Below are 21604 nucleotides of genomic sequence, written 5' to 3' on the forward strand. Positions count from 1 at the left end.
CAAGGCTCAGAAGCTGGCCCCTTGGGTTGTACGTATACCAAAGACGATACATTCGTGTGCCCTGGCTCACTGAGCACAAAACGAAGCCAGCACACATGATTGTTGTGGGCCACGCACCTCCGAAGACGCATCCTCGCCAGGCCCGGCCGGCGGTTAGCTGCGAGGGCAGGGTTGAGATCACCTTGTCCGTGGGTGCTGCTCCCAGGATGAAGGACTCTCCCCAGCCGGCGTGGCATGACTCCAGCGCATCCCTCTGCGCCACCAGCAGTGGATGATGCAAGCACGCGCAAGCCGTTATATACGTGCGTCATCTGGTTATTGCTCTGTTTGCGACTGCGCCAAAAAGCAGTTCGATTATGCAAAGGAAATGCACCGTGTTAGTGCTCGGTCAATTAATTCAGGCACCACGTCGAAACTAAATAGCCGTGGGATAACCAGCGGCACTGTCCTTTTCATCACTTCCCAGAGCTACCTGCATACAGGTGGAGGCTAACAAGGTCCCACTGAAAGCCGCTCACCTGGGCGGCGCGTCGAGTTGGCGAGCTACCAGCTGACAGGTGGAGCGCGTGGTCTCCAGCGGGTTCGAGTGATACCTCTCATGACCGTCGCACGCGTTGTCGGCGCGCGGCGCGTTGTATAAGGCACGCAGCGAAAGCTCTGCTCTCAGATCAGCCCATCCCCTACCATCTCCTCAGGGCCTGTTCCAATCTTCCCGGCGAAGCCCCGTCCATCCCTCCCCAACCCATCACCCGATCATGCGCGGACGGTTAAAGGCTCGTCTGACCAGCGTTACTGTTGACGGGCAGCAATAGCTGCTCTATAGGGCCCGCATGGTCGCCACTCCCACTGTGGTCTTGTACTTAGGACTATACACCCGGGAATTGATGACAAGTAAAGTTTTTTCCTACTCCATGGAGTTTTTTCCTACTTATACATGGAACATTGAGCAAAACGACCTCCCGCGCTGCCTCCCACTGCGAATAGCGGGGAGGAATGCCCACCATAGTGCTGACGTTGCCGATGCACTCGAACGTGATGTCGAGGCCGCCGTTCGTCATTTCAGCCAGGTGCTGCACAATAGTCTTGGACAACGTGTTGGGATTCACGCACTCGGTGCAGCCGAACTCCTTCGCTGCGTGCACGCGGAAAGAGCGACGCACAAAGTGTCACGCACATTTTTCGGAAACGTTTAGCGTCTTCTCTATGCAACTTTTACAGTGTTCGAAAAGTTACTGCGATTCACGTTGTATAGTCATATCGTTCTCTGACTTGTTGATACTCAGGCTGGATAGCAGGTTTGGTTTATAGACATGGCTAACTGAGTGAACGATGCCGAGCATCGGCAGTACGTATCTACCGGGGACTTGGAAGGCACTCGAGAACAGCCTTCGAGAACAAACCGTGTCCAGGAACGTTTATGAATAAAGCGTACGCGGTTGGTATTTTAATAGCGTAGTGGCAAATTCTGCAGCCGAAACAAATCGGGGCGAGACACTAGCGTGGTTTCCGATATTCAGTCCGCATCCTGTGTTTATAGTTCGCAGGGCTCAATGTTTGCTAAAAAAAAGTTTTTTTTACCGGATTGGTACATAGCCTGCAAGAGCAAGACGTACAGCCATCGCATAAAAATGTATGTGCACGTAAAGCGCAAGTGTCACAAAATCACATAATTGAATAAGCGCTGGGAATTACGTTGCGCATTCGGCGATGTTGAAAAAATATTGTATATTTAGGGTTCTTCGTTTTCGGGTAAAACCCAAATTTGCTAGATTTTTGCACCCGGAACATGTTCCCGAAAAATCGGGTAAAAGCCAATTTTTCCTCGATTTCTGGCACAACTACTCCCGCGGAACTACTCTGCCCCCAGTTGGCGCACGGGCGAGAGGTGGCCAACAAAGGCGAAAACCAATTGGCGTTATGGATATTGGAAGCCGTACTGGATCCATTGCAGAAGGGGCTGTGAGTCAGTCGTTCGATGACTACCGACCTCTCTTGATTTCCACGATGAACGATGTAGACTAACTTCGCGGGGAGTTTAACCAGTACTTGCTGAAAGCAAGCCCCACTAATTAATACAGGTGTCATGGACTCTTGGCACGCACGACGCAACTGCACGCTACCCTGGGCTAGCAAATACCGCGTTGACAATGTCATGCATAGTCTAAGGTTTCTGGCGATAGCCGGTGGTCTGATTCAGCTGCGTATTCGGCCCGGACACCTGCAACCGGGGTCACTGCACAGCGATAGGCATCTTGGTTCCGACGACCGGTCCTCGCCTGGTTTATTGGATTCGAGACGGAGGATTCTTCTGCCGTTTGTAAACAACATTGTTCCCGGAAGATCGACCGTGCGGTGCGGAGGCAGTTAGCGACCGCCAAAACCAAGCAGGGGTGGTTCACCCCTTCAACTGTGCCTTCTCGCCGGCGCCTCGCCCATTCGGACTTCCCGGAAGACGTGCACGACTTGACAGCGTTAGAACTGTCGTTCGTACGCGAAGACAACGCTCTCTCTGGTGGGGGCGATTGTCCAGCGGCACCCTCTCTCTCCGGCGAGGCATGTGACGGGGGCGTGTCCCTATGTGAAGTGGTGTGTGTGTGTGTACTACAACGCAAGTTAGGCCACGCCCAACCAGGCGAAGACCTCCTCGAACCTGGGGAATCCTAGGGACCGGACCCTTTTTAAACCGGACGACGAGTGCCGTGAGAAAGGAATCCTCGATCATCCTCAGATCTTCTCAGATCCTCCGACCTTCCCCCATCACCCACCAATGGGTTCCTAAATCTTGTAAATAATTTAAAATAAACCCCCTGTACAGTTTCCTTCATAACCAAGTCCGACAACGTCATTCGGAGAAGGGACCTGCGGCGCTGAAAGAGTCAGCTCACTCAAGGACCCCTCATCCCCAACAATAGGTAATGGCAGCTGTGATGTTGAGAGAACGTCCTCTCAGCTGAGATATCTCCAAAGACAGGACTTGTCTCGCATGGAAACCGAAATGCTGCGCATGCAGATGATTAGGTATGTTAACAACGACGTGTAAAAAGTCGGTGGGGGGCCAGCTTGCGCGAATAAAATGTTTCATGTCCCAAGACTGATCCATGCTGTTTACTAGTAATTATTAATTAGCAAAGAAACGCCGAATTCCTGAATATTTTCTTGAGAACTACGATTCCCCCCCTCCCCCCGCTTACCAGCCTGAAACACAGCCCAAATTGATACCCTCCGATTGAAAAAAATCCAATAAATTAATACAGTTTTTAAATTTACCACGAGAAAAACTCGAATTTCGGAACGCCTTCACGAAAAACCCTATTCCTCCCCTATTATCAAGCTGAAAAATAGCGCCCAATTTTACCCCCCAAATTCGAAAAAAAATGTTAAACTCGAAAACGAAGAACCCTATGTATAGTCCGGATGTACAGGCAATAAAGCGTATCTGGAGCCCTAACCAGATCTATCTGATAAATTCACTGCAATCACCATATAACTGAGCCTGCATACTATTCAAACAGTGTCAGCATATCATATTTGAAAGCAAAGTCCAGTTTAATAAATCTTGATTGCCGTAGTCGAATCGCCAGTATGTGCTAATTTCATGTCACTTCCTTTTTTGCACATGACTTTGTATTCTGCCCTACATATACATCAGCTTTCCGGCACGCATTTCAACCCGCATCGGTCATCCCCTGCAAGTTGCCCCTCCACATGCTCATACTAGATTTGCTGCATTATTCTTCCTTCGCTCAGCCATTGACGGGAACGGCTTTCGGCATGACGTGACTGGGAGTACGTCTGCCTAGGGCAGGTAATGGACATTTTTAGCATACCGGAGACGTATGTACTACCGGAGACGTATACTGGTTTACCGGACCCCTCCTGTCCACGCGCAGTGGCATTGTTGGGGTCAGGCGGGGCCACTGCGCATGCGCAGGTGGGGTTCGGTAAACAGGTATATGTATCCGGTATGCTAAAAACGTCTAATGACCGCAGCTCCGTATCACGAGAGGGAAAAACTAGAATAACAATGGGGCAGAGCTCAGCTCGCCGTTCTTTCTGACCTTGAATGGAAGTTTACCAATATTCCTCGCGATAAAAGTATATAACTGTATCTTACCGGTGCTCACCTATGGGGCGGAAACGTGGAGGCTAACGAAAAGGGTTCAACATAAATTTAGGACAACGCAGCGAGTTATGGAAAGGAAAATGATAGGGGTAACGTTAAGGGACATGAAGAGGGCATAGCGGGTCAGAGAACACACGCGGGTTAATCCTAGTCGCAATCAAGAAGAAGAAATGGGCTTGGGCAGGGCACGTAATGCGAAGGCAAGATAACCGATGGTAACGAACTGGGTATCAAGAGAATTGGCAAGCTTAGCAGGGGGGCGGCAGAAAGTTAGATGGGCGGATGAGATAAAGTAGTTCGCAGGGATACGATGGCTGCAGCTGGCACAGAACAGGGTTAATTGGAGAGACTATTTGTTATTGTGCTATTTTGTGTTCAGACTTTTTTTCTTTGTTAGCATGACTGTTTAGAAAAGAAATGCATTCATAGAGAGTTACATCTCCACCTGCTTCCTGATCAGCTAACAAGCAAAATGTGCTTAGGCAGATCAGATAGTATGCATATGTACGCATACAGGCGAATAAATTTTGATTTGATTTGATTTGATGGGAGAGGCCTTTGTCCTGCAATGAGCGTAGGCAGGCTGATGATGATGATACCATACATATTTAACATAATATTTAGTATATCAATTTCTTTTTATTCCTGCATCCAGCCTTTATGCAATACATCCAAAACTGGAGGTCCTTAGCTAATAAAAAAGGTATAAAATTTAAGCTAAATTTCAACCTTTAAACTTGAACAGTTCGCGAGCTGTACACCAGAGGTTACGGTGATGTGCAATTGTCGTGAACGTAGGTAGTAGTTCCTTCCTCCTCTTTCTTGTGGAGAGTCTACAACCTTCCCCGACAGTGGCCAGATGAAACAGTGGGGCACGCACCTTTCTGAAACTTGGCCTCGTTTATGTCGATGCCGATGATGGTCTTGGCACCTCGCTCCTTGGCACCCATGACGGCCGAGAGGCCGACGGCACCCAGGCCCCAGATGCCCACCATGCTCTCCTTGGTGATCATGGCCGCGTTCAGAGCAGCGCCGTAGCCCCTGGACACGGCGCAGCCAAGCAGCCACACCTTGTCGAGCGGCGCCGCAATGCTGATCTGCGCCAGGCGTCTAGCCTCACATAGCTGGTCTCTGAGCAGACCACAGTGCAAAGGACGCTGAGTCACTGATGCGGCTGCAACGTGGCAAACGCGACCCCTCGTCACTCAGCGCGGCATCACAACGCCGGGAAAACCATGCTCGAATTATGCAGAGTTCAAACTAAAAGGTGCCCAGTCCGAAAGAGGGTTAACGCAGTACTGCGTCGCGCGGATAAACGAACTGGAGACGCATATCAGCGCGCTCGAACCCCACTCCCCCCTTTTCCCTGCGACAGGTGCCGAGAAATGAACTGGTACACAGCAGCTCCCGATGGACAGCGAGAGCCGTGCTGACTAAAGCGGCGTGCGCGGAAAGTAAATGGTAACGGACGATAACGGCAAACCGTCCGTGCACGCGGCACCAGCAGCTCACCGCGATAACCGTGCCATAGAGAAAGGCCGGTTGCCATGGTTACTGGGCGACGGGCACTCGCTGCGTGCCCAGAGGCAGGTCGGCTGCGCGGCCTGCTTGAATTAACCATTGCACATACGGTCTTGTCTTCGATGTACCGAGCGTTTTACTTCATTGAAATGTATGCTATTTTGATGACCACGAAGCATCATTGTGGAGTTCGCTGACCTTTCCGCGAACTCGTTGGCCTTGTGTTCGCAAGGAAGGCCGCCCCAGTGGGGTCGGAAGTCCCCAACAAAGGGGCCCGTACCGTCCCTGCCTCCCCTTCGTGCGGTGGACGTCCTCGTTTACGCCGCGCCGTCACGGGGATGACCCGCCGGGAAAAACGCTAACCATGTACAGCGGTCGACATGTGGTTGTTAAGGGGCTGACGAGGTTTCGGGTTCGCACGAGATACGGCTGAGTATTAGCCGAGTGACCGGAAACCCACTATTCCCGTAACGACTGTGTTCGTCTCGTGTGGTGTATTCAGTAAACACTTTAGGGATCGTTTTGTCGCGTGTGCGAAAGAAAGTGGTAACGGCTGGGCCGTGGGTGCCGTGGGAGAGGGTGGTCGCGTTTGTTCTGTTTGTCTATTTGATTGCAACCTATCCTTTCCCAAATGTATAATCAGCACTCTTTCCCCAATCTGTGATTAGCTGGCGGAAATCCTTATTTTCCTTTCCCTGACCACTGATTGGCGAGCTGGGTCGTTTATTATCTTATTGGTTGCTGTCCCCGCTAAGGGCGGAGACAGAGGGTTTAAAACCAAGCGCTCTGGGCTGAGTGGGGGCTGATTTCGTCTGATCCACGATTTAGTCATGTAAATAGTTTTCTCCTTGCTTTGTTTCTTCTCGTTTTTTACCTATGTTGTAAATAAATAGTTAACCTTCTCCTTTCCTTGAGTAATGTGAATGTTTGCGAGTAGAACCACCGGGTCATCAAGAAACCCCGATTTCATCATCAAGTAGTTTCCTCTCATCACCACCTGGAAGGGGAAACTCAACTGTCGCAGTCGACACAGGATCTCAACTGGCGCAGTCGACACAGGATCTCAACTGGCGCAGCACATAGGAAACTCAACTGGTGCAGTCGAAACAGGATCGCAACTTCTTTCTACTCAAGGCATTGGACGGAAGGTGAGAAGAACAAGTCGGTGGACAAGCTGTTGTCCTAAAGGAGAAAACGTGAAGCTGCGTCGCAAGACTGACGTCGAAAGCTTCGGGATCACGGGTCGAGTTCGAGAGGACGTCGGAGGCTCAAGTCAGCTAGGAGCTGAAGGAGCCGGGCAACAACAAGCCATCGAGGGTTCGAGTCAGCGAGCTGCTGAAAAGAACCAGGCGTCCGCATCGAACGGGTTCGAGTCAGCGAGCTGCTGAAAAGTAACCAGGCGACCAAGTCAAGCCAGTCAAACGAGGCAGAAGTCAGCGAGCTGCTGAGAGATCCAGAGCTCAAGTCGTCCGCATCGAGGAGCCTGTCGTCATCACTGAGGACGACGAGATCACCGGGGCAGAGAGCAACCAGTAAGGTAGGAGACCTTTCTGCTTTCTCCGAATTCACCATGTCGGTGTAGTGTTTAGTGCTAGAAACGACAGCACGGAAAACGGAGATGGCTGCCGTACGGTATGATCAGGAGGGCAGGATGCGACGTGTTGAGCAGGAGGAGGCTGAACAGCTGAGTGAAATTGAAAATTTGAAACTCCAAATTGAGCTAGAAAAGAGAAAACTTGCACAGATGCAGTTGAAATTAAGGCAAGGGACGAAAGTTGATAGCGAGGTCTTATTCGCATCAGTTCAATGTTTTAACTGCATGAAATTTGGGCATTCGATGATTGAGTGTCCGAAAAAGCAGGAACAAGATATTCCCGTGGTGAGAAGAGAGGTGTGCGAGCTAGTATCTCATGTGGAGATACCGGCGCCTGATAAACCAAGCTCCCAGTCGGAGATGACTGTTAATAAGGTCAGTCAACCAGATGGGACAGAGGATCTGGCATGCGGAGACTTGCATACCGAAGGTCAGAGTTCTGAAACCTGTGTGGATTCATGGACTGAAATAACGTTACCAGGAGAACAAATTCAGTCACTTTCTAGGGATGAGTGCTCTGAAGAAACAAAACAGGAAGGTGCGGTTCTCCAGGTAGCGGACGCTAATCTGACGTGTGTGCCGATGACTACAGCTTTGACAGCTGCAGCGGTTAGACGGCAGGGCCTAACCTTGTGTGTCGTGCCAGAAGAGATAGGCATAGGAGTGTTAGTCACTCCTGTGACGAACATGCTGTCAGATCAACCCAATATAGACCAGACCCAGGAGACACTTCAGTGTATTGCTCGCGAACAAGAGTTCAGCATCGTGCCCCAGCCAGTGTGCGTTAACTCTGACGCAGCATCAAGGGTCGAGGACGGGGAGAAGGCGGATCTGATTGTGAGAACGCTCTTTGCAGTCGATAGTAATCTAGCCGCCAAAGATCAGTTGTTTTGCCAGCCGGCGCTGACACTGTGCGCGCTGACAGATCTAGCTGAAGGTGTAGGGCAGCTAGTAACATCGGAAACACACTCGCTATTAGAGCAGCCAGAAAGGGACCAGCCAGATGAAGAACATCAGAGCTCAGATTTTGATGAGCGTTTCAGAATCTCGCACGAATCTGTTCGAGACAGACTCGAATCTTCAGTGGAGCTTCACGCAAATCCGGAAGCTGCAAATGATTCTGCATCAGATTGGGAGCTAACAGGAACAGCTGCAAAGAATTTCGCAGCGGATAGGACACTGGTGGATGTAGGCAATGCCTCCATTCCTGTAGGTTTCCACATGGAGCCACCTGCCCCATCATCAGAAGTTTGCAAGCTCGGCGGCGATGGTGATCGTAAAACGATAATGTGTGAGGGCAGGCTCTTCTCTGAGGAGAACACCGGCCGCCAATGCTGTAAACAGCTAGCACTGTCTGAAATACGATGTCAAACTGCAGGCCAAGTTGCCGATGACAGGCCTAACCCGACGGTAAAACTCAAAGTAAGGGCGAATGCAGACGCAATACCAACAGCAGCCTTCGTGGCCCGTGGGGAGTCTGTAAGCTCTATTAATTTTGAGAAAAGCGACAAGGGAGATCCGATAGCGGCGGCAGCCTTCACAATCGGCGCCGTGCCGGATAAATTGGAATTTTGGTCCAATCTTATTGACAAAGCTAAGAGGAAACATCTTCTTTTTCGAGATGTAGGTGGCTAGAAATCATTCTGCCAATTTGGTGCACCGATCCGACATGGTGGTTCTGGAACGTGCAGATTGGTGTCCTAACCTTGTGTGCACGGAACGAATTGAGGCTGTGTGTGTGTGTGTGCGCAGTGCTGCTTGGAACTCAGAAGTGCAAGATGCCGGGCTAGTTGGTAATCCATGATGAAGAAACAGCGCAAGGAACGAGACGAAAACACGAAGGAAGAAGACACAGTCGCGGGCGCTGACTAACAACTGAAATTTTTATTTCGATGCAGGACACATATATAAAGTACAAAGATGGGGGTGTGTCCAAGGCGATCCTGCACAGTCACCGAAACAGTGTGGTCACGTCCAAGGGTACAAACGATAAAAAGGTGATAAGGCCGAAAGAAGGAAAGACAAAAAGGCGATAAACCACGTGTAAGAGGCCGGGACGGAAGGTGAAAGCGACGAAAACGATGTAAGCAGATATGCACGCGCCAAAAGAGAAAAAAACAGCGTTAAACTAACGGTAAAAACGGGACTAAAATCGCGGCACAAGGTGATTAACAAAAAGACAGAGAGGGGCATTTAAGAACAGGATTAAACGTTTACCCTGCCTCAAAGAAAATCAAATTCTTTTTGCGACAAGCACAGGGAGGGTGTACTCACACATTTTTCCTTTGCGTTGTGGATTTCGAATGCTTCTACGATCTCCCTGGATATCCTATCCCGTCCTTTAGCAAGAATTGTGCAGCGATTGAAATCTGGGTAACAGGTTTCGTCCGGATCATCATCCTTACGTTTGCACTTTTTGCAGTGCTTGGCAAGGTGCCCAGAAATTGCCAAACTGTCTACATTATTCCTGTGCTCTTGAAGCCTAATGTTGAGGCACCTGCCTGTTTGACCAATATATCTCTTCCCACATCTCGGAACAACTCGTCCCCTGCAAAACCGGCGTCGTCTACTCTCTGCCCGTATCCTGTGTCCTGCATCGAAATTTAGTCGTGTAAATAGTTTTCTCCTTGCTTTGTTTCTTCTCGTTTTTTTACCTATGTTGTAAATAAATAGTTAACCTTCTCCTTTCCTTGAGTAATGTGAATGTTTGCGAGTAGAACCACCGGGTCATAAAAAAACCCCGATTTCATCATCAAGTAGTTTCCTCTCATCGCCACCTGGAAGGGGAAACTCAACTGGCGCAGTCGACACAGGATCTCAACTGGCGCAGTCGACACAGGATCTCAACTGGCGCAGCACATAGGAAACTCAACTATCATGCAGTTCGGATAAACCGGAGGTTCTAATTAACGATATTACACTGATTCGTTTCTGGGTGGGCACTGAGTATGATGACTTGTGAGTTCTACTCGTCGATGGTATCCAATCCGCTCCAGAACTACCGAATTCGGCACAGGACGACCCAACCCATATCAACCAGCACAATATTGCTCCGGCAGGGAATCCGACGGAAGTTGTCACAGGCGGCCGGCTACGGAATTTGCGCCCTAAGTCACATTTCCGTTTTCAGCAGCGCTTCCTAATGGAACAAAGCATTCGTTTTCTGGCTCCTAAGACTTCCCATCATCGCCAGCAACAACCAAAACTCAACTCTGAGAATGTATAAAGATCGGCGTCGATGTGTCTGATGATTTTGTGTCCTTTTTAAGGTGGTTAAGAAAAATGATGATGATGATGATGATGAATTTTTATGGCGCAAAGGCACCTGTGGCCAAAGAGCGCCATGGCACAAGGTTTTTTTTTCTACTCAGGGCGGGGTCAAAGACCCATTTCCCAAGCATTTCGCCCCAGATAAGCCGAGCACCAGACCAGGGGAAAGCTTGTACAAATTGTGTCACCGGTGGGTGCCCGGCGGCACTGGGGATAGAACTCCGCCCCTCTAGCTCGCGGGTTCAGGAAAAGGTTATTAGTGCGAAAGCGCTACTCTGATGGGTTAACCCCACGATGTTTTATGTTTTTGGGTTTGTGCCAAGTGAAATAAATTAATAAAAATAAATCAAACAAATATTACCGCGACTGGGATTCGAACCTGCAGCGGCGCGAACAAGTTAGCATCGCTGGCCAGTTCTAAAGAGCAAAAGGCTATCGCCGCAATCTTTTTTTTTCCTTCATTGCGTGGAAATAGTGCCGAAAAGGAAAATTCCGAGTATTCTTATGCCACAAAACACAAGGCTGTGTAATACGAGCCCTCAATACCCCCGCACGTCCCCACCTTCCCGAACATCAAAAGTGTGTGAGGCACACATCTAGACATGGGAGCCAGCTAGGCGGCGCATCCAGGGCACCATATACTGCCCGCATCGAAGCGCACTGCTTTGCAAAGATTTCGATGACCACGATGATTCGCCGTGGCGGTCCATCATACGGCTCTTCCAGCGACTTAATAGACCCATCAACATAAACAGAGCTCATGCCACAACACAGTTTTTCTCATCAGGCCAAAAGCTGATACTGTAGGGTGTGATTTCAGTGTTATTAGGTGTTCGCTGTTATATGCTTTTGAAGAACATAGAATGATTGCACAGAATAAAACAATGGTCAATGGTTTCTGGGTGCATGTATTCCCATCGGGAGCCCCATACGAAGGTCGCGAATATTCTTTGCATCACCTGCACTTTCTTCCTCGCACAATGGCGTATTGCATAGGCAGCGATTCACCTTCCATGCACATTCACTCAAGACGTTTTAAAACACTGGTGTCAAGAAACTTCAGAAAAGGTTGCCGATACAACAGTATAGGAAACAAATACTCTGTAAGCTTACTCTCACCTGCATCACCTGCATTTTCTTACTCGCACAATGGAGAATCTGCAGGACATAGGCAAGTTTTGCAAATAAAAAAAGTTGCAGACTTGAGCCCGAGCAAACACTGACAGTTCCCTACACATCCAAGCCTGGGTTTGTCGCCTCATGGACATTATATGTGAATCCCAGTAGGCTCCACTGTTGCGAATTTGGTGCAGAGGAATCCCTAGGTGCTCAAGGGCGCCGCAGTTCTAGCTTATGCCGCCAAAATGACTTGGCCTCACACTCCAATGACTAAACCAAAACCCCTCGGATTTATCTAAATTAAGATCCGCACCTGATACGTCACAAAATTCTTGTCAAATATAATGCCTCAAGTACACTATTTTTGTCAGAACAAAAGAGGGCGACCTCATCTGCATAGGCTAAAATTTTCGCATTGTGCCGGGGAGAAACCACGGACAGCCGCGCAGTTAATGATACTGAGGCGAAGGGGTTCAATGTATAGGGCAAACAGCAAAGGCCATAGTGGAGAGCCTTGGCGAAAAGATCGTTTCAGTAGTATAGGTTTGGTTAGCACTTGGTTAACAATTAGCCTTGTATAGGACTCCTTATAGCCCAGTCTTATGCTCCTGAGCAAAACGTCTCCAATATTTGCATTCTCTAAGACCGCAAACAAGAAATCGGGGTGAACTTTATCAAATGCCCTTGCAAGGTCATTCTGAATAAAAGCCACTTGGTCGACTTCATCTGATACTGCCTCAAATATCTAACGTGCAATATGAATATGGGTTCGGATACTGCGGCCTCTGATACCGCAGACCTGATGAGAGCCTATTAAATCAGCGTCAACTAACTGCAGACGATTACAAAGAACCTTTGCAAGAAGTTTGTAATCTACATTACAGAGGGAAATTGGACGATATCGATACTTCAACTGTTTTAAACCGATTTGTATCTTTGCTTTTTGGAATTAATGTGGTATTCCCAGAATAAAAAGTAGAGAAGGGGGCAAAAACTAACATCATAAGAAGCCTGGAAAACATCCATCAAAACAGGCGCTAGGCAAGTGGAAAACGTTTTATAAAACTCGCTAGTAACACCATCTGGGTCAGGAGATTTCTGACCCGGCAGGCCAGAAATGGAAGATTTAATTTCGTCCAAAGTGATAGGTCCCTCCACTACGGCAGGCTAGCGTGCAGCTGCTCATCATGTCGAGGAAAGGCTTCGAGTAAGCAACTGTAATCTGATCACCTATTTTTGCCTCCACAACCCCCGGAGAGCTTTAGATAATAGCCAACTGAAAGCATCAAGAATACCAGGAGCATCGATGTACGTGCAACCTCCATACTGAATTCCAATATTTCTTCAGCAGCTGGAGATTGGCGACAGCGCGCGTGGCCGTGTGTGGCACGCTGTCGCCCATCTCATCTCAGCTCGACACGCCTGTCAATAATCAAGCATGCGGTTTCTAACAAAGCAGGGGCCGCGTCTGAATGTTGTATTTCCTTATTCTTTATGTGTTCTGCGACCTCTCCATTTTTTTCGTGCAGCACCCACCCCACCTTTGTGCTTATTCCTATCCATGTTTATTTCATTTTTACTTGTATTTTTTGTACTTCTATCTACTAATTTCCGTACCCTCTATCCGTTTCTAGCTCAACTGGTTTGTGTCCAGCCTTTATGCAAGGTGAAATATAAGCGAAAACAAATCACTCTTGAAAACGATCGGTCCTCCGATGGAAACGTTGAGTACCATAAAAATGTTTCCTTTAACGAAGCGCATACTTCGCTATAGTCGGATACAGCTTAAGTCTGCAGGGAAGCTCCGCCCACATTGAGGACCTCCGCGCAGAATTCCTCCATGACAGAAAGTAGTCCGTTGTTAAAACTTATCTTGTTATTTAAACAAGAAGCTAATCAAAAGAAAAAATTTGAGGGTCTAGAATTTTGATTCCAGGCTTGATCAATAAATTCAAATATTAAAAACTTGATTTCGTTTACTATTGCAATTGGCTAGCAAAGTAATACAGGACGCCACGGTCTGTGGCCTAGTGTTAACAACTGCTGTTATATATATATATATATATATATATATATATATATATATATATATATATATATATATATATAGAAAACGTTCCTAGGGCTAGGCTGGCAATACACTTGAAAGAAAACAAGCGTGGTGAACAAACATGACGTTTTGGCCGGGGACCGGCCTTTAGTCTGAAGTGAGCCGTAAACAGTCTCTTACATTTATGATTCCTTTATCACTATCTGCGCCAATGACGGTGAATATGTAAGAGAAAAAAAGAAGAAAACACCGAGCTAAAATTGTGTCAAAATCAGACAATCGCAAAGACTCTGAACGTAGGTATTAGAGGTCATCTAAAATATCAAGAGAACATGGACAAGTGGCAAACATACAAGGTGCAGAAAAATGCCCAGCGCACAATTGCAAGAAAGATGCGGTTAAAAATAAAAAAATGACGCGAGGAGACGCTACGTTTTGGATGATAATGCGTGCTTTGCAATGCGTACACATCCAATAAAATGAATAAAACCGCGCAAAAGGGCAATGACTCACTGTGCCATGCAACCACAAAACAGATGTCTTGTATAGTCGCGTATAACCCATTCTATAAACGAAATAAACGATAACACTCACGTCCCTGCTGTTCTGAAAAAGTTGGTGAGAAAAATGGGGTGGTTAGGATGGGCCAGTTAGCTTATCTATACTCTTTGGTTTATACCTGACGAGGCGCCTTTAAACTTCTCGGTCGTAGTGTGATCGAAACCCAGATTTCAAGAATGTGGCTTTTAATTTATGAAATGAGTGAGCCGGAACATTTACGTGCTTAGATTAGAGCAGGTTGGGCAGACCTAAAGCTAATCTAGGGACTTTAGGGAGACCTGCACTGCGAGCCTTATGGTTCTAAAGCGCAATTTTAAATGCGTCGCAGTTTGACCTATAGGTGTATTGCAGCTGGCAGACGGAACATGCTAGTAGATGAATTGCGTTTCCACTGTCGCAGGTGAAGTTACCTCTAATTCTTACACTGTAACTGAAAGCAGTGTTGCGATAATGAATTTTTATGGCGCAAGGCATCGGCGGCCAAAGAGCTCCATGACACGAGGTATTTTCATTTGCTTAACGTGGGGTCAAAGACCCATTTCCCAAGCATTCCACCCTGAAAGCAGCGCTAACAGCAATCTGTGACGTCGCCATCTGTATTCGAAATGTACAGCGAGATTTGTTGCACGGTGTCGGTGCCCGAAAACACTGAACGAGTGATTTTGAAAGAAGTTTAAAGATCGGCGCAACTTTTTACCACGTCGGAATACAGCGGGCAGTGGTACTTTAAAGATGTCCTCTAAACAGACAATTCGCATCATGATAATGCGATGTCTTCTTAGAATGCCTCTTACATTGGGGGTATATGCTGAGTAGGTTAAGACTAAATTAGTTTAGAAGATAGGCTCTCAAAATAAGACTCGCAGTCACATGCGTCTGCGCGTTTCACGGCGTCATCAATTACCTTTGCCGGATACTTCTGTTTCATAACAACACTGCGAAGTTCTGAGCAATTTCTGTAAAACGCCTTTGCACTGAGCATATTTTTTTTTTAAAGCGGACGGCCTGACTGTAGGGAATGTATAGTTTCACAATGTTTTACATGGCTGCTGTTAAGTGAAGGTATATGGCTCTTACTAAGGGTCAGCTACAATTACAATTGCAAACAGGCGCCTAACTGTAATAGTTAAAACAATAATTATCAAAGTTAGTTAACCAGCTGAATAGTTAACATTGTTCACCTGTTTTCTGAAGTCCGCCAACACTAGGTTTCCGCAGAAGCCGACTTCATACCTCGAAAAGCATATTTAAAAAAAACAGTAGCGGGCTTCCCTGAAATACCTGGTATATACAGAGTGCTAAAAATTAAGCTTTACAGATTCTTTTAAATTAGGCGGTGTAATAGGTACGTGAAAGCGACCTAATTGTCGCCGTCGGGCACCTGATTATAACTAAAAATGTGCAACCTTTTAGCCACGACGTATAGCGTGAATATTTATATTGGAAAAAAGAGGCGGTCGCATTTCAAGAGTTCCCCATTAGGTACAGAATGCTACCGCACGAGTATTTCCGAGATATTCACCCGCGAAGTTTCCACTGATTTCGCGTAGTCACGCACGTCAGGCGGTGGCAGTAGACGCGAAACTGCTACCTGGTGTGGTGCAGCTTTTGCGTCTGTCGTTTTTGTCGTTTCGATAGCCAATAGTGAAAGGGAAACAGTTATCAGGGGTCGCTCTACGCATTTGGCAGACGAAACACCCGCGTCACGACGGCGGGACTTTTGCGCCGACGGTCACCGTCTTGCGTGAGCAATTACGCGGATCGAGCTGAAAATTGGGAAGCGAATATCACGGAACACACGAATGCTACGAGAATTCTGCCAAGTAGAATTCTCCAGAAATAATCCAATATAAACAAGCCCTCTTACTACTGTTGCAAAAAGGTTCATTAATCTGTTTTAGTTTATTAGGCGCCTGATGGTGAAATTAACTTCCTATTTTGTATCCCCCTGGGCGCATAACTTATGTGCAGATGTAGATTAACGCCGCCCATTGCCTCATTAAAAAAATCTGTAAAGCGTAAAGGGTCTATGAAAGGGCCCCTTGAGGTATGCCTGGGATGCCTAAAAGTTGCGGCATGCCTTGGATGTTGAAGCAGGCCGCTTCACGAATATTGTCCAGCAAGAATTTTTTTTCTTAACACGCTTTGTAGAACCTGAGTTATCTGAGGTCAAAATTTCAAATTCAATGTCTTCACGCATTTCCCTCTCCTGTCGTCACTTTTTGCACGCTGGAAAGTAGGCGCACCTCCACCGGCCCCACTTCCGGGGGCGGAGCTTCCTGACTCGCCGGAGCTACACGGGTTATTGGTCGCGGCCTTAGTAGCTGCATGCCTGACGTCTGAAAGAATCTAACCAATAGCCATCTCTCAACTTGTCTACACAAGTGCGAGCGACGGAGGAGGGTGGAGGCATAAAAAAGTCGCCGGGAAGGGCTCAACTTTCGCGCGTGATTCTGGGTTCTCTGCTGCGTTTAGAAGAGTATTATTTGGCTCTAGGTGTTATGACAACACAACGCAGTGATTGAGCGAGTTGATGTGATCTCCTCGGAAGGTGTTTCAGAGCCCCTTTATTATTGAAAACCCTGCAGTATACCAACGAATGTTGAACCAAATTGACGAAACCCTTGGAGCCAGGTATGAAGTGGCTATCGCGAGCAAGCGTAGAAAACGGTATGTGCGGCTTCGTAGCACCAGTGATCGTGTGAAGGAACACCTTGTCCGCTTTGACGGCTCACCGGCAAACCGTAATTGGGATATGCACTTGCAAGTGGCGCGTCATTTTCTCCTTTCACAAGCAACAGCGTACACACTTTGTGTGTTTTGTTTTACGGGCAGGTATATAGCTTTCCGGGAAGACTGTCAAGCTACCCACGGGCCCAATTATAGCTGAAGGTCGACTTGCGCTGCCGAGAACATGGGACGACAGCGACATGTGCTTCCGCTTGGCCTGTCCTCGCAGGTGTATGCTACATATACGAAAATGAGCATACTGCCGTGTAAGGAAGTGTAGCAAGGCCACTGGGTTCGAAGTGCCTCGCGCTGCTGTTGATTATTTTATTGCATACAATATTTCAGTCATCGAATGCGCATTGCAGCATGGCGGTGAGCAAGGTAACGAGGAGGTGGTAGTGTGGTAGGGGTTTATTTCATTTAATGTTAAGAAGAAAAATAACTATAGACCTACTCCAAGGGTAACGCGAGTGGTCAGCGCAAGCTGGTTCGCGAAATAATTAACGCAATGGTGACGCCATGCTTAACGGTACGGTGATTGTGCTTTTTATGTTATGGAATGGTTACAATGAGTCACCTGTGGTAGGCGAAATACGTGGGCATGGACTGGGGATCTTGTCTCGTAGCGCGTTTGCGGGCATCGGTCCGAGCTTTCCTCCCTGCGTTTGAAGCGACGCACGTTAGCGTGCTCTTTGTTACCCGGTTACGTGCAGCGTCCCGAGCGCAACGCACCGCATCGACCTTGGTTGAATTCATGCCCCTCTGAACGCAACTGGTGCGCCAAGCCGCCGCTCGCGATTTTAACATGAGAGCGTGAAGGCTCCCGTTATGCAGAAAATCCGGCGTCGTCGACGTTGTGAGAGGAAAAGCAGAAAGCCAACCTGCCACCTATAGGTCACGTGATCTTGTGACGTCATCACAACCTGCCCGCCGCCTTGACAGGTGGCAATCCGCTCACCGGATTGTGAACAACCTGCCCATCGTGGCAGGCGGCAGTTAAATTAATGATTTGTCGTGAGAGGTTGCTCGGGCAGAGCAACCCAGGTCAAACAAGCCCCACCAGTGGCTGCGTTTGAAACAGCCACCTGCTGTGATGTGGCAGTGGCGCATCGCCTAATCGCTGCGCCACAGCGCTGGTAGGGGTGTGAGGACTCCCAGGGATCTATGAATGTCAAGTAGAGACGGAGCAATTCCGCATATATGGGCACTAACCCTTTAACGCCATTGCGTCATACCCTTAAGGCGGAGCTTAGTTGCCCCCCCGCAGCTTTTATACATGGAGGAAAAAACTCAGGAGGGCGCGTCATAGATTACGTTGAAGCCTAGCCATAAAAAGTCAAAAGTAGACAGTCGGTCCCCCACGTGATCACACCAGGTGATAGCGTACGGTGATATCTGTCACCGCAGCGCACGCGCATGCGCGGACCAGCGCCTATGCGCGCAGGAGTACGCATGGGAGTAGAAGGAGAGAGGATAGAAAATAGTATTGCTAAACGGGCGAGTTGGTTCAAATGGTTGCTTATACATTCTTGAGGGCGACAACGCAAAAGACGGGGACGAAAGAGGAAGGAGGAGCGCTTCCTGTTTCGACCCCGTCTTTTGCGCTGTTATCCTCAAGAATAGAAGATAGGTCGAGCTGTATCAGAGCGCGCGTGTACGCACACACACACGCACTCAGAGACAGACAGAACTGTGCGTGAACCGGTACTACAGTCATTGATGTTAATGTTTTCAAGACATCATTCTATATACGACAGGAAGGTTCTGACCTATTTTAATCTACGAAAGAAATATTCTAGCAATGAGACTATTAAAAGTAGGCTGCATCAACGAAACTTGTAAGTCTTTCTTCCGGTGTATCACTACACGCACGTTCACAGAATTTGTCTGTCGGCTCAAGAGGTCCAGCTCCCATACTTTGAGTTCGCAAACTCAGAGTGCATAAAATACTGGAGGGGAGCGTTAATGGGTTAATATATGCGGAATTGGTAATTATCTGCTTCACATTCATAAATCCCTGGGAGTCCTCATGCCACTCCTGGCACAGTGGTGCAGCGGCTAAGCGGTGCGCCACTGGCGTGCATGCGATGACAGGTGCTGCCACCGGTGGGGCCTGTGTTACTGCTATTTCCGAGCAGCCTCTCGTGGCCATACATTAATCTAACTGCCACCTGTCGCGGTGGTCAGTTTGCTCACAATCCGGTGGGCAGGTTGTGATGACGCCACAAGGTCACGTGACCTAAGTGGCCCACCTATCCAGGCGCTCCGGCTGCGAGGCTTCAAACGGTCGCCGAGGCCGGACAATTTTTTCCGACATGGGGGTACTAACGCTCTGGTAGGTAAAACACTGGTAGGTAGGCCTAGAGCACTGACCATAGAGCATAGATCTGCACACGCCTTGTTTTCGGCTGCCGTGCGTGGCTATCCTCGCGAAAAGTCGTGTGGAGGAAATCGCGCGAGGAGATCTGCAGCCGGTCTTCTGCCTCTTGCTTCTTCCGATATACATGCACTGGAACAGGCCAGATGCCTCAAAGACAAGAGCAGCTTCCGACTATATATAGCCTTATACGGTCCGGCGAAACTCGAGAAGCCACCTAAGCCGACGTACTGTTGGCAGTGCACGCAATGTGACGCAGCCGGCCCTCATTATGCAGCTTTTGTTATGCGTTCAGGAATCTGATGAAGTCCTTTCTTTCGATGCCTGTCTACATGCCGTATGCTGGTGTGTTGAGAATGCATGAATGCAAAGAAGAATAAGCTGCTGCTGACGGAGCAGATGGTAGCGCTTTACATCGTGTGGTGCAGGCCGTTTCATTATACAAGAGGTGTGACACATCCACAAGCGCGGATATCATCGGGTGTCCTTAAATTTATACCCCGTTTTTATCTAATAGAGAAAAGGCTTTATTCTGCAGTACAGAAAAAAAAATGTCGGAGGCAGCACGCTGACCCTCAGCCAACAGAGCCTCGCTTTTTTTAATCCACTAGAAAAAGCAGTGTGCTTAACTATATATAATGCAGTGACGACGCCGAAGCATCTGTTCAGTACAGAGAGTGTGTAGTATATATGTAATGTCCTGGTAGAATACATCGGTTAAAGCAGTTATCCGCGAGGCGTATTAGTGCTTCGAACATTATCGCACATTGTGGCTCCAACGAACTACGTGTGATAAAACGGCGGGATTATTTAAGTATGCAGTGTCGTGCACGGAACAAACAAACGAAGCGCACCACTGAGACTCGTACAGTGCGCCTTCGCGTAACCTCATGAGCCGTGTTCTCACGTGTGCACACGCGAAGCGTCCCGGTTTCCGCGAGATGGTGACGGTGCATGCATTGAATGAAGAATGGAAGGAAGGCTGCCGGCCGCCGTAACCTCCGCATTCCTGGCGGGAACCTGAACGGCGTCCCGGCGGAAAGTAAAGCAAAAAAGGAACGGAGCGTAGATATATATACAACAGGAGAAAAATAAATACGAGGGATGGAAGTAAGAGTATAGTAGAGAGAAGGAATGCTGTATACGCAGCGCACACAAATAAAATGCGCATACACACGAGCACAAAGACTCAAACAGGGCGACATGTGAGCGGAGTTACAAGACATAGCAAGGCATGTATACGTGTTCGACCCGTTCACTTTAAGTGCGGCTGTGCAGTTTTGGTTACCTTGTCCGCTTATGATGGTACCAATTCTTCATGTCAAATATCGTATTAACCCTACCTTTCTGCGTAGTCCTCTGCAAACCACTCCTGATGGTATGCGTCAATCTCTGGCTGCGTACGTCAATTTATATGACTTTTTTTTTCTCTAGGACGCTTATTATAGCACAACGCGGGGCGTACGTGTCAGGATATTTTCGCGCTTTGGGTAATGTGAAAAGCCAAGTTATGAAGCATTTTTCTTCGTAGGTGTTGGACGATGAGAGCGCCCGATGCAGGTGTAAGTGTTCAACCTGTTCGGTAATATAGCTGTTCAAGTAATGTGTAGCGTTAGTCATTTCGAATGAAATAGCCATCCAGAAGAAGCGATCGACTGCCCAACTGGAGCGAAAGGGGAGAGGGGCACCAATAAATATTTGCTAGGGTTCCTGCTCCGTTACATGTTATGAACATGCAAGAACAGTCACGGAGTCGAACGCGAAATGCACCGTGCGCCGATATGTCGCACTCGTGTAGTTGGAGAAATCATGGTCCGTATCGAGGGGGCACCGAGCGCACAAGCCATCCTCCTCCTCGGCCTCCCCAGGAGGAAGCAGAGAAAGAGGATTACACAAGTCTCTTGCTCATATACTATGCGGCAAGCCGCTCCACGCGGTGTCGGATAAAAGGCAGCTGTTAGCTGAAGAGCTACTTAAATCACACAGGACTGGCGCTTTTCAGATCACGTAGAAAACGACTTGGGAAACTGTCGCACCAAGCCCCCCGGCATGAACCGGCACTCGTACCGCAATCGTCCATCGAACGACGGCGCCGACCGACGACCACGTGGGAGGGACGCGCGGCCGTAGGGATGGCCCCTCGAGAGGAGATGCATAAGTCGTGCAAAGCGTCCTGTAAACAGGTATACATCTCCGGTGCGCTAAAAACGTCTAATAGAGAGATTTAGCATAGCGAGGCCTAAAGAGTAGATGCATACC

The 21604-nt window shown here is 48.3% G+C and overlaps 1 pseudogene across 1 annotated transcript in view; it reads right to left on the reverse strand.

Annotated features, from left to right (window-relative positions):
• Window positions 1-21604, reverse strand: part of LOC144125485 (alcohol dehydrogenase class-3-like) — a 41105-nt pseudogene that overhangs the window by 13709 nt on the left and 5792 nt on the right. The window contains exons 2-4 of the transcript XR_013313386.1: window positions 5004-5254; window positions 1002-1132; window positions 118-253 (exon numbers count right to left, since the gene is read on the reverse strand). The product of XR_013313386.1 is annotated as an alcohol dehydrogenase class-3-like (transcript). The remainder of the gene's footprint in view (window positions 1-117; window positions 254-1001; window positions 1133-5003; window positions 5255-21604) is intronic.

This window comes from Amblyomma americanum, chromosome 1, assembly GCF_052857255.1.
Source record: "Amblyomma americanum isolate KBUSLIRL-KWMA chromosome 1, ASM5285725v1, whole genome shotgun sequence".
Classification (NCBI taxonomy): domain Eukaryota; kingdom Metazoa; phylum Arthropoda; class Arachnida; order Ixodida; family Ixodidae; genus Amblyomma; species Amblyomma americanum.